Here is a 13650-nt window from a genome sequence, read left to right as displayed (position 1 = left end):
GCAAAGGGTAACTCACCCTCCCCCCAGACCTAAGCTGAGGTGGCAGGCACTATATTGAGTATGCATCCATTATGCGCCACTGTCATGCCCAGGAAATCTCATTCCTGGTGTATCCATATCCCTTGATCCCTGGAAATATACACCAACAACTGCTCAGACTACAGCTGCCCCAAAGGGCCAACAAGAGCCAAGGGAGCTGCATAATTACTGGTAGTCTGACCCCCAGGGCAGACAGTTCTTGGGGAAAGAGTGAGCGCAGCATTCCAAGAGAGTGCTCCTCGGGACAAAGGAAACCAAAATTCAGAATGCACGTTCTCCCGTACCAAGAGCTTCCTGAATGTGAGCTGAAGGTCATTGTTCTTCTTCCAGCAGAGACATGAGCATTTCTCTGGGCTCTGAAAGGGAGGAGTGTGGTTCTGCCCCAGCAGCCATGCAATACCAGTACTTTTCATAAACATGGAGAGGGGGGACTTCTCCCCCTCCCATCCCACTAGGGTTCCTCTCCCAGGGGCTTTTTGCAAAAGCGTCTGTGGATGGCCATTCCAGGTCTATTCAGGGTGACGGAACCCACACTGGCAGTGTGCCCTTTGGGCCAGGGCTTGAACAGAGGGCATGGTCCTTCCCGCTTTCCACATGGAGTGGCAGAGTTCCTGCAGCAGGGATTAGGGGAGCTGTAGAGCTATCTGTTCTGCGTTGAGAAAAGAACTTCTGCCCAGGGGCCATTACAGCAGATAGCTGTGGGACAAGCATTTTCCACAGCCATTAGCTACGGTGTCCCATGCAAATAAATGACAGTATCTCTCTGAACTGAGAGTCAGGAATCCCAGGGCAGGGATATGATAGGGAGGTGGACATTGTTTTTGCTTGCCTGGGACTTGGAGCTACTGCAGTCCCCTCCCCCCTTGCAGAGACCACAGTACATTTCACCACAGGTTCCATCTCCCACTTGCATAAGGCGCAGTACTAGTAATTTTGATATTTGAGAGCAGCTTTGTCCCCTCTCCAAGGCTAAGCAGGAAAATCAGGGCTTCAGGCATGCATTCCACAGAACACCGCACTGGCCGAGACAACAGAGACGTCCTTCTGGTAAACAAAGATGGAACAGTATACCCATTTGCTTCTGCTACAGCTTTTACCCATAAACACCACCTACTGGCCTGAAGGTAGAACTACACAGCCCAATAAAAAGCCTGCTAACAGAAGTTCACAGTACTGGGTGGTCAGACAAGCTTCCTGAGACCTCGGCAATCCTAGTCTTGTGGAAGGTAGTGAGCCTGCTGATAGAACCAGTATATCACTACTACAATTGAGATTTGAGAAGGTCACTATACAAAAGCTATCTACAACCAAGGAACTCATACTGAGCCTTAGCACCCTGAAAGCACCCAGAATAAAAGCTAAATGGTAATACAAAACATACCTTATAATCACACCCTTTGGGAGGGAGGAGGAACCACCTAACCAAAAGTAAATTGAAATCTAAGAAGTGACAGCTTCTCCAGATGATAAAACACAGTGTATCAATTCAGGCAGTGTGAAATAATAGGATGTTACAACACCTCTAAATAATCACACCGGCTCTCTAGCAATGAATTCTAACAGAAATAGAAATTCTGAAATGCCAAATAAATAATTCACACTATGACTTGTAAGGAAGTTCAATTGGATCAGAGAGAAAGTTAAAAACCAACACGAAGAAATCAGAAAAAACAATTCAATATATAAATGAAAAATTTACTAAAATGATTTTTAAAAATGAATGGTTTCTGGAAATAAAGCATTCATTGAAGGAATTACAAAGTACAGTTGAAAACTTTAATAATAGCCTAGACCAAACAAAATAAATGATTTCAGAACTTAAAGACAGGTCTTTTGAATTAACTCAGGTAAAATAAAGAGAATTTTAAAAAATGAACAAAGTCTTTGAGAAATAAAGAATTATGTAAAGTGTTCAAAACTATGAGTCATGGGTATTTCTCAGAGAGAAGAAGAAAGAGTAAAATGTCTGGAAAACCTATTTGAGGTTTTCCTCAAATATTTCCTATTTGAGGGAATAACTGAAGAAAAATACACTAGTGCTGCTAAAGATTTAAATGTCAAGATACAACAAACTCAAAAACCTACTGAAACATAAATTGCAAGACATACTTCACCAAGGCACACAGTCATCAGGCTATCTAAACTGATTGTGAAAGAAAAAGTGCTGAACCAGCAACACATGAGGATGTAATTACCTATAAAAGAAATCCCAAAAGACTAACAGTGAACTTCTCAGAAGAAACCTTACAAGTCTGAAGAGATTAGGGTCCTATTTTCAGTCCTCTAAAATCAAATAGATACAGATATAGATATATATCAGCCGAGGATTTTGTAACCTTCTATACTAAGCTTCATAAATGAAGGAGAAATAGTCTTCCAAACAAGCAAACGCTGAGGGAATTCGTCACCGCTAGATCAGTCCTACAAGAAATGATCAAAGGACATTTAAACATGGAAACGGAAGGTTAATAGTCACTGTCACAAAAACACATGAAAGTAGGAAACTCACAGGTCTTATAAAGCACATACACATATAAAGTAAAAAACAACTAGATAACACTTAACATTGTGACAGAAACAATAAGTCACACATAAATATTAACCTTGAACACAAATGGACTACATACTCCACTTAAAAGATATAGATTAGCAGAATGGATTTTTTTTTTTTAAAAAGATTCAACCATATGCTGCTTACAGGAAGCCCACATAACTAGTAATGACACTTATAGACTCAAAGTAAAGAGGTGGAAAAAATATGTCATACATATGGAAACCAAAAAAGTGAGCAGGAGTAGCTACACAGATAACAGACAAAACAGACTTTAAATCAGCATTATAACAAGACACGGAAGAAAATTATATAATGATAAGGAGATCAATGCAACAAAAAGATATTTAACAACCCTAAATATATATGCAACCAATACCAGAGCACTCGGATTCAAAAACAAATGTTACCAGACCTAACAAAATATGTGGAAAGCAATACAATAATAGTGGTGGACTTCAACACCCCACTGACAGCACTAGAGAGATGGTCCAGGCAAAAAACTAACAAGGAAACAAAGCACTTAAACTGGATAATAGACCAAATGGATCTAACAGACATTTACAGAACATTCTTCCCAACAACAGATCAGAGATAAAGTTGAAAACCAACACAAAGAAATCAGAAAAAAACAATTCAATATATAAATGAAAAATTTACTAAAATGATTTTTTAAAATGAACAGATTTTCTGGAAATAAAACATTCATTGAAGGAATTATAAAGTACAATTGAAAGCTTTAATAATAGCCTAAACCAAACAAAATAAATTATTTCAGAATTTAAAAACTGGTCTTTTGAATTAACTCAGTGAGATAAAATAAAGAAAAGGGAATTTTTAAAAATGAACAAAGTCTTTTAGAAATAATTATGTAAAGTGTTCAAAACTATGAGTCATGGGTATTTCTGAGAGAGAAGAAGAAAAATTAAAATGTCTGGAAAACAAGACACAGAAGATAATTACATAATGATAAAGAGATGAATGCAACAAAAATATATAACAACCCTAAATATATATGCAAACAATACCAGAGCACCCAGATTCATAGACAAATGTTACTAGACCTAATAAAATATATGGAAAACAATACAATAATAGTGGTAGACTTCAACACCCCACTGTTCTCATCAGTATATAGAACATTTTCCAAAATAGACCACATATTCAGCCAAAAACAAATATCAACACATTTTAAAAAATAAAAATCATATCAACTATCTTCTTGAACCACAGTGGAATAATACTTAGAAATCAATACCAAGAGAAACAATCAAAACTATAAAAACACTTAGAAATTAAACTCCTTCTCTTGAATGATCTTTGGGTCAATGATGAAATTAAGAAGACAATTTTAAAAATTGAAACAAATAAAAATAGAAACAAAACCAAAACCTTTGAGGTATAGCAAAACCATTGCTAAAAGGGATGTTTACAGTGATAAATGCCTACATTAAAAGGATAGAAAAGATAACAAGATAACTAGTTCAAATTGTGCCTCAAGAAAATAGAAAAATAAGAACATACCAAGCCCAACATTTGCAGAAGGAAAGATATAACAAAGAACAGAGAAGAATTCAATAAAATTGAGATGAAAAATTACAAATAGTCAATAAAATGAAAAGTACGTTATTTAAAAAGATAAAAGTGCTAGACTGCTGGCTAGATTAACCAAGAAAAAAAAGGGAGAAGATTCAAATAAGCAAAATCAAAATTGAAAAAGGAGACATTACAACTCATACAATAGAAACAAAAAAAAATCATCGGAGACTACTATGAGCATCTCTACATGCACAAACAAGAAAACCTAGAGGAAACTGATAAATTCCTGGAAACATCCAATCTCCCAGAACTGAACCAGAAAGAAATAGAAATATTGAATAGACAAATAATGAGTAGTAAGAAGGAATCAGTAATTTAAAAAAATATATCCCACCCCCAATATAATGTCCAGGATCACATGGATTCACAGCCAATTTCTGCAGGTGTACAAAGAACTGGTACAAATCCTACTGAAACTGTTTCAAAAAATCAAGAAAGAGGAAATCCTCCATAACTCATTCTACAAAGCACATATCATCTTTATACTAAAGCCAGTCGATGACAACACAAAAATAAAATACTACAGGCTGGTGTCCATGATGAACATAGACACAATATTTCTGAACAAAATACTAGAAAACCAAATCGAACAGCATATCAAAAGCTATTACATTATGATCAAGTGGGTTTTACTCCAGGATAATTCAATATGTGTAAATAAATAAATGTGATTCAACACATAAACATAATTAAAAACAAGTTTCATGTAATCATTTCAATAGATGCAAAAAAATATATATTCAATTAAATTTAGTACCCCTTCCTGATTACAAAAACAAACAAACAAAAAAACACACTTTGAACAAACTAGGCATGGAAGAAACATACTTCAAAATAATAAAAGCCATATATGACAAATCACAGCCTATATCATACTGAACAGGGAAAAGTTGAAAGCATTCCCTCTAAGAACTGGAATAAGACAGAGATGCTCGCTTTCATACTTTACATTTACAATTCATATTTTACACTGTATTGGAAAACCTAGCAAGAACAATCAGGCAAGAAAAAAATGAAAACATCCAAACTGGAAAGGAGGAGCTCAATTTGTCTCTACTTGTTGATGATATAATTGTATACCTTGAAACCCCTAAATATTCTTCTCAAAGACTTCAACATTTGAAAATTGACTTAATTAAGTTTTACAATGCAAAGCAACATACAAAACTCAATAGCATGTCTATACACCAATGACAATCAAACTGACAACTAAATCAATAACTCAATTCTGTTTATAATAGCTACAAAAAATAAAATATCTCAGGATATATTTAACCCAGGAGATGAAGATCTGTACAATTAAAACTATAAAACACTAGTAAAAGAAATTGGAGATGACACAAACAACTCAAAAAGCATTCCATGATCATGGAATGGAAGAATCAATATTGTTAAGATAAATGTACTGCCCAAAGCAACCTACAGATCCAATGAAATTCCTCTGAAATGACCAATATGAATGCTCACAGAATTAAAAACAAACAAAAAACAAAAAACAAACATTCACAAGGAACCAAAAAGAGCCTAAATAGCCAAAGCAATTATAAGCAAAAAGAGTAAAGCTGGGGGCATCATGTTATCTAACTTCAAACTATACTATAGACTACAGTAATCAAAACAGTATGGTACTGTTATAAAATAGACACATGGATCAGTAGCACAGAATAGGGAACTCAGAAATAAAGCCAATATCTACAACTAACTGGTTATCATTAAAGTCAACACAAATGTACCACGGGAATAGGAATCTATTCAATAAATGGTGCTAGATAATAGGATAGCCACATGCAGAAGAATAAAACTGGATCCATATCTCTCACCATATTTAAAATTTAATTAAAGATAGATTAAATATTTATATATAAGACCTGTAACTATAAAAATCCTAGAAGAAAACCTAGAAAAAAAACTCTGGGGTTTGGCCTAGGAAAATAATTTATGACTAAGACCCCAAAAGCAAATGCAACAAAAACAAAAATAGACAAATGGGTCTTAGTTAAACAAAAAATTTTCTGCACAGCACAAGACATAATCAACAGAGTATCAAACAACCTACAGAATGGGAGAACACATTTGCAAACTATGCATTCAACAAAGGACTAATTTCCAGCATCTAAAATAATGCCAAATAAATCAGCATGAAAAATAAAAAAAGAAAATAACCCTATCAAAAGTGGACATTTTTCAATAGCAGACATACCTGTGGCCAATGAACATATGAAAAAAGGCTCAGCATCAATAGTTAATATGGTTCAGATCTGTGTCTCCAACCAAATCTCATGTAGCATTGTAATCCCTAATGTTGGAGGAGGGGCCTGGTGGATGGTGATTGGATCATGAAGGTGGTTTCCCCTGGTTTAACATCATCGTCCTTGGCACTCTCGTGACAATAATGAGTTCTCATGAGATGTGGTTGTTTAAAAGTGTGTGGCACCTCACCTCTCTCTGTCTCTTCCACCTGCTCTGGCCATGAGATGCCTGCTCTCACTTTGCCTTCTGCCATGAGTAAAAGCTCCCTGAGTCCTCCCCAGAAGATGATGCCATGCTTCCTTGACAGTCTACAGAACTGTGACCAATTAAATCTCTTTTCTTTAAAAATTATCCAGTCTTGGGTATTTCTTTATAGCAATGCGAGAACAGACTAATACACTAGTCATCAGAGAAAATGCAAATTAAAACCAAAATGAGAAAACATCTTACATGAATCAGAATGGTTATTATTAAAAAATCAAAATCAACAGATGTTAATATGAATGTAAAGGGAACACTTAAACATTATTGGTTAGACAAATAAGTACAACCTCTAAGGAAAACAATACAAAGGATTCTCGAACAACTAAAAATTGAACTACCATTTGATCCAACAATCCTACTACTGGATATATACCCAAAGGAAAATAAATAATCATATAAAAGTGACATGTGCACTCATATGTTTATCACAGCACTATTTACTATAGCAAAGTCAAACTAAGTGTCCACCAATGAATAATTCGATTAAAATGTGATGCATTTATATGATGGGATACCATATGGATATACAAAAGAATAAAATCAAGCCTTTTGCAGCAATATGGACAGAACTGGAGGCTATTATCCTAAGTAAAATAAATAAAAAACACAGCCAAATACCACATATTCTCACTTATAAGTGGGAGCTAAACAATGTGTGCTCATGGACATACAGAGTGGAATAATAGATACTGCACACTTAAAAACGTGGGAGGTTTAGGAGGGGCATGAGGGATGAGAAATTATCTACTGAGTACAGTGTACACTATTCAGGTGATGGATACACTAAAAGACCAAACTTCACCACTCTGCAATATATCCATGTAACAAAACTGCAGTGTGCCCACAAATCTGTTTTTTTTAAATTATGGTAAAGAGATGAAATAAAGAATTAACACAAAAAGACAAAAATATTTGGAGAGATAACAATAGATATTCCAACATACTAGTTACAATTGAAACAAGAGAAGTAGCCAGAGCACACTTGAAAGATCACAAGAATATAGCTAATTAGCCCACATGCAACTTAAGAAATATTGGAAATGTGATGGCATATATCACTTGAAAGAAAGGAATGTAAATGGAATGTGTATATATATTCCATATGTATATGTAAATGATATATTTAGTTACTAAATCTAAATAAAGTTTGGTTAATGGTCTCTACATAAAATAGTGAGATATTTTAGTCCCCCATTAAAAGCCAATATAATTAAGAACTTTGTTCCCTGTTTAAATTGATTCACAAATCAAAAATTGAAATCTATATAAAAAACAAACTGGAAAAAATAATGCCATGAATTACAATAGATAAAATTAAAAGAAGAGTTGAGGATACAGTTAAGTATCTCATCCAGGAAGTAGAACGAAATGGCAATGAATGCTAAACAGGAATGGAAGAATAAAAAAGTAAAAGGCTAAGACCCAGAGAATTAATATTCAGTTAGCATGATTTTTTGAAACAAATAAGTATATAAGTAATAATTTAACATTTCCAGAATTAAAGGAAATAAAGTATATGTGAATATTCTAGAATACATAGAGGAAAATTAAGTCATAGAAAAGGATTTAGAATCAAAATGGCATTGAATTTCTGGTTTCATGATGGGGTGCAGAGAATCACAGCTTGCTAGAGCAGAAACCCAAGCCTGCAAACCTCAGAAGGAACCACTAACTAGAGAGGAAAACCTGAGCTATGATTGATAAATTGCTGGAGGCTCAGCACGAAGTTTGAGAGTTAAAAACTCCAAAGAGACCTAGACATCAGGGGTCCTCACTCTTTTGTATTTTACCTCCAGGAGTTCATCTAAGTTCTCATAGCAAACACTGGAGAAAACGCTCAGTGCTTCCAGCAGAAGAAGGATGAAAATAAACATTCTGAAATGTGTCAGAGCATTTGGCTCTTCTAATAAGGTCTTCTCTCAGAAGAGGGAATTTAGCCAAATCCTAACCTCTAAGTTTCATCAGCATCTAAGTGACCTGGAGGAAGAGAAATACCCAACTGCAGACCCCTCTAGTCATCCTGTCCTATAGAGTTGCGGAAATGAACTAAGAAGCATGTGAGAAGCTCTCAGTTCAGGGGTCCAAGCTCGCAAAAGACAGTTCTTCTCCTAAGATTATAGAATGCTTCTCTACCCCATCCTCTACCATCATGTCACTAACAGTCTATTCATAGCAGTTCTATCTACCTAGCACATCATGTCCAGTTATCAAGCACAAAGTACAAAGCTAACTAAAAAGGAAGAAAAAAAATACCTATGAAGAGTCAGAACAAGCAGCAGAATACGATTCAAATGCCAGGCATGTTGGAATTCTCAGGCTGGGAAATTAAAACAACTATGATTAAGATGTTCAGAGCTCTAATGGACAGGCAACATGCAAGAACAGAGATAATGTAAGCAGAGATATAAAAAGTTTAATAAAGAAACAAACATAAATGCCATAAATGCTAGAGATTCAAAACATTGTAACAGAAATAAATAATTACCTTCATGGGCTTACCCATAGACTAGGCACAGCGGAGGAAAGAATCTGAGCTTGAGGTTATCTCAAAAAAAAAAAAAAAAAAAAAACAAAAACTTCCCACATTACAAAGCTTAGAGAAAAATAATACTTTTAAAAAGAACAAAATAACCCCAAAATGAGAAATAATTACAAACGGTATAACACGTGTCATAGGAATTCTAGAAAAACAATAAAAGAAAGAAAGAAAGATAGTAAATACTTGAAGCCATAATGACTGAGATTTTTCCCAAATTATGTTTAGACACCAAATCACAGATCCAGAAAGCTCAGAAAAAATCAAGCAGTACATATGTCAAAACCACTATACTTAGGTATATCATTTTCAAGCTACAGAAAATTTTAAAAAGAGACAATGTTTGGAAAATACCAGAGGATAAAAAACATCTTACCTCTAGAAGAGGAAAGATAAGAAATTACATTTAGCTTCTCAGAAATCATGCAAACAAGAAGAAATTAAAGAGAAATATGTATAGTATTGACAGAGAAAGAAAAAAATAGAATACCGTACGCTATTAAATAATCCTTCAAAAATGAAGCAGAAATAAGGACTTCCTCAGACAAACAAACATTGAGAAAATTTATTGCCAGTAGACTGACTTTCTATAAAAGAAACATTAAAAAATAAGTTCTTTAGAGAGAAAGAAAATAATAGAGGTCAGAAACGCACATCTCCATGAAGAAGGAAACAGCACAGAAGATATAATAAAATTTTTAATTTTTCTTATTCTTAATTGATCTAACAGATAACTTTAAAAAATAATAATAGCAAAAATCTGTTCAATATTCTATGCATATATATATATATATATGTGAAATGAATGACAGCAATGACGTAAGGAACAGGAGAAAAGAATTAGAATTATTTTATCATTATAAAGAACTTACAAAGGGAGAAAATACAGTAAAGGGAGGAGAGGAGGAAGAGGAGCATGGGGGAGGAGGGAGGGAAGAGAGAAGGGGGTGAAAATAAAAATATAAAACTCACTCCTTGTGAAGTGGATACAGTGTTCTGTGAAACGCTACACCAGCTTGCATTAGTTGTAAAAGTATACCGCAAACTCTAGAGAAAACTCTAAAAAATGAAAATAAAAAAGTATAACTAAAAAGGGCAACAAATAGAAAACACTAACAAATCTGATAGTAATCCAAGTATAACGATACTCACACTGAACATCAATGGTCTACATGTAACCATTAGAAAACAGAAATTAACAAAGTGGATCAAGAAACAAGATCCAATTACATCTTGTCTACAAGACATCCTCTTCATTTTATGTATTTATTTATTATGTATTTATTTATTTATTTTTATGAGACAAGGTCTCACTTGGTCACCCAGGCTGGAGTGCAGTGGCATTCAGTGGCACTCAGGCTGGAGTCAGCTTTGATCTCTTGCATTCAAGCGATCCTCCCACATCAGCCTCCAGAGTAGCTGGGGCCACAGGCAGGCATCACCACACCTGGCTAATTATTTTTATTTTTTCTGGAGACAAAGTCTCGCTATGCTGCCCAAACCGGTCTCAAACTCCTTATTTCAAGTGATCCTCCTGCCTCAGCCTCCCAAAACACTGGGATTATAGATGTGAGCCACCACGTCCAGACAAGAAACTCACTTTAAATACAAAACCAGGTAAAAATTAAAAGTAAATGAGTGGAGACCCATACATCATGTTAGTATTAATCCAAAGAAAGCAAGAACAGCTATATTAATTTCAGAGAGTAAACTTCAAACCAAAGATATTAATTACATATAAAGAGGGGTATTATACAATAATAAAGGGTAAATTCTCCATGAACAATATAACAATCATTAACTTGCATGTGCCTGAAAACAGAGCGTCTGTTTTGCAGAAACAAAAACTGATAGGATGACAAGGAGAAATATATTATTCATTATTATAGTTGGAGACTTCAACACCTGTTTATCAGAAAGAAACAGATCCAGAAGGCAGAAAATCAGTAAGGACCTAGTTGAACTCAACAACACCATTAATCAACTGGATTTAATGGACATCTGTAGACTACTTTGTTATTACTGGAATAGACTATTTTTTAGTTCTTCAAGTGCTGTCCGTGCTTTTTACCATGGATGTTTTTCCATGCTGTTCTTCTAATCTGAAATGCTCTTCTGCCCTCTCTTAACCATCAATATTCTTTCTCTTTTTTCATATCAAAGCTTAAATGTTATTCCATCTCAGAAGTGTTTCACAGTAAGTGTCCCAACTATTAGATTCACTACCCACCACCCAACACTATAGATGCTGTCCAATTTGTCCATTTGTCTAATACACACCCTACAATGAAAAAGACATGTTTTGATGTTGACTGAATATGGCATTTCTGTAGGTTAGTTGTGACAAAATACAAAGTAAGGGGGAGCAGTAATTAGAGGCACAAATTGCAAAGACAGGCCCAGGAAGACAAAGATTCTCTTAACCTAACAAGACCAGGCCAGGACTAATACTCAAGAAATAGGGCCAACAGTACATTAGTAAAATAAACTGATGCTTCTTTTTACAGAATATGAGTTTAAGACATAAATTCAAACTCTCTATGTCAAGAAATTAAGGAGAAAACTGGGTACTACCAATCTTTGTAAATACGGTATACAGGAATCAAAGCACCTGCTATATTTCTGCCCATCTTAGAGGACCACAGCTTACCATTCTCTATGTTGGATCATATAACGTGGCTAAGGTTAAGAATTAGATATAGCAGTTAAGACACAAGAAGTATTTGTACAGTGACTAATAACTCAGTTTTTTTTTCATTTGCAAAATGGAATAAAAATAATAAAACTTCCCTCCTGGGGTTGTCATGAATACCAAAATAATACATAGAGTTTATTGAATACTGCTTTATTTGCTTCCCTCAAATTCACCTAAGGCAGAAGGATTTCCAAGATACAAGGAGGAGCCTAGTATTAAATAGTCTATGGTCTGTCCACTTAGAAGGAATAAGATGAGTATCAGACTAGGCAAGACTCTAAAGTTTGAGCTCTGAATGAGCACAGTAAAGGATATTAGATTCATGTACTCCAAGTCTATATTGCCATGTTATATTTAATGTGTGGTGATATTTAGGACTAAAGCTGAAGTTTCTAATAATCTGGGGATGAAAAGAAAGACTGTATATTTCCTCTTGGATTATTTGGCAAAATAAATTACAGGCTACATTAAAAACTCAAACCTAGGAAAACATAGCACCAATTTTTCTCCTTTATAGAACGAAAAAGAACACTTCTGATTCAAACGTCAACTTCAGGTTGTTGAAATGCCCTCTTTGTTACATTCTCCTCTCTGCTAAAATCCCACCGCTACTGCAAATTCCAGATCACAAACTATTAGATTCTCATAGTTTTTAAGTTTTGAAGAAACTTAAGCAAAGTAAGACAGCTAGGAATGGAGAGTTAGAAGACCAAATTTCTGAAGGTTTTGCCACACCATACTTGAGCAATATTGATTCTGAGTGTTGATTTAATCATCTGAGAAACAGGAAAACTTTGGCTCCTAAGATTGTTAACATATTCCATTTTGTAAAACAGGCAAACATGAAGCTCAGTCAGTATGTGGTACATAGTAGGGTTTCTTTCCTAGTCTATCTGAGTCCCCATTGATTTATTCCCTCGTTGCTGAATTCCTTGAGTGCATCTAGGTTGCCCAACAACATTAATCATTTAGGAAGGTTCTGTAAATATCTTTATACAGGGTCTCCTCTGTGCTTTTATTATGCCCCTAAAAGCATTACAAGCTATTTTAGGGAAAGAATTATGTTCTTTACTCAGTTGATCTTTCATACCATTTAATTAAAACCTATTGTTCAATTAGTACTTGTTGATTGCCAGCAGAAAGACCTTTTATAGTGAACTGTAGCTCCTTTTAGACCAGAATAATAAGGTCATAATAAGAAAGGATTAGAAAATTTGCTCTAAACACTGGCTTCCTAAATCCAGTACCATTCAGGACATAGGCATAAGCAAGTAACTCATGACTAAAACACCAAACGCAATTTCAACAAAAGCCAAAATTGAAAAATGGGATCTAATTAAACTGAAGAACTTCTGCACAGCAAAGTAAACTATCATCAGAGTGAACAGGCAACCTATAGAATGGGAGAACATTTTTGCAATCTGTCCATCTGACAAAGGGCTGATATCCAGAATCTCAAAGAACTTAAACATATCTACAAGAAAAAAAAAAAACAACCCCATCAAAAAGTGGGCAGAGGATATGAACATTTTTCAGAAGAAGACATTTATGTGGCCAACAAGCATACGAAAAAAAGCTCATCATCACTGGTCATCAGAGAAATGCAAATCAAAACCACAATGAGATTGCCAGCTAGAATAGCAATCATTAAAATGTCAGGAGGCAACAGATGCTGGAGGGGATGTGGGGACATAGGAATGCTTTTACATGGTTGGT

The 13650-nt window shown here is 34.9% G+C and overlaps 1 protein-coding gene across 50 annotated transcripts in view; it reads right to left on the bottom strand.

The window, feature by feature from the left end:
* LRFN5 (leucine rich repeat and fibronectin type III domain containing 5) overlaps nt 1-13650 on the bottom strand; it is a 285174-nt gene that overhangs the window by 79607 nt on the left and 191917 nt on the right. For 14 of the 50 annotated variants that reach the window (XR_012415752.1, XR_012415749.1, XM_073997288.1 and 11 more), the window contains exon 3: nt 10212-10298. The exons of the other annotated variants lie outside the window; for them this stretch is intronic. The gene's annotated coding sequence lies outside the window, so the exon portion shown is untranslated. The remainder of the gene's footprint in view (nt 1-10211; nt 10299-13650) is intronic. 50 annotated transcript variants of the gene reach the window in all.

Source organism: Macaca fascicularis, chromosome 7 (genome assembly GCF_037993035.2).
Source record: "Macaca fascicularis isolate 582-1 chromosome 7, T2T-MFA8v1.1".
Classification (NCBI taxonomy): Eukaryota; Metazoa; Chordata; class Mammalia; order Primates; family Cercopithecidae; genus Macaca; species Macaca fascicularis.
The sequence above is the reverse complement of the archived record's forward strand: the minus strand, read 5'-3'. Positions and strand labels throughout refer to the sequence as shown.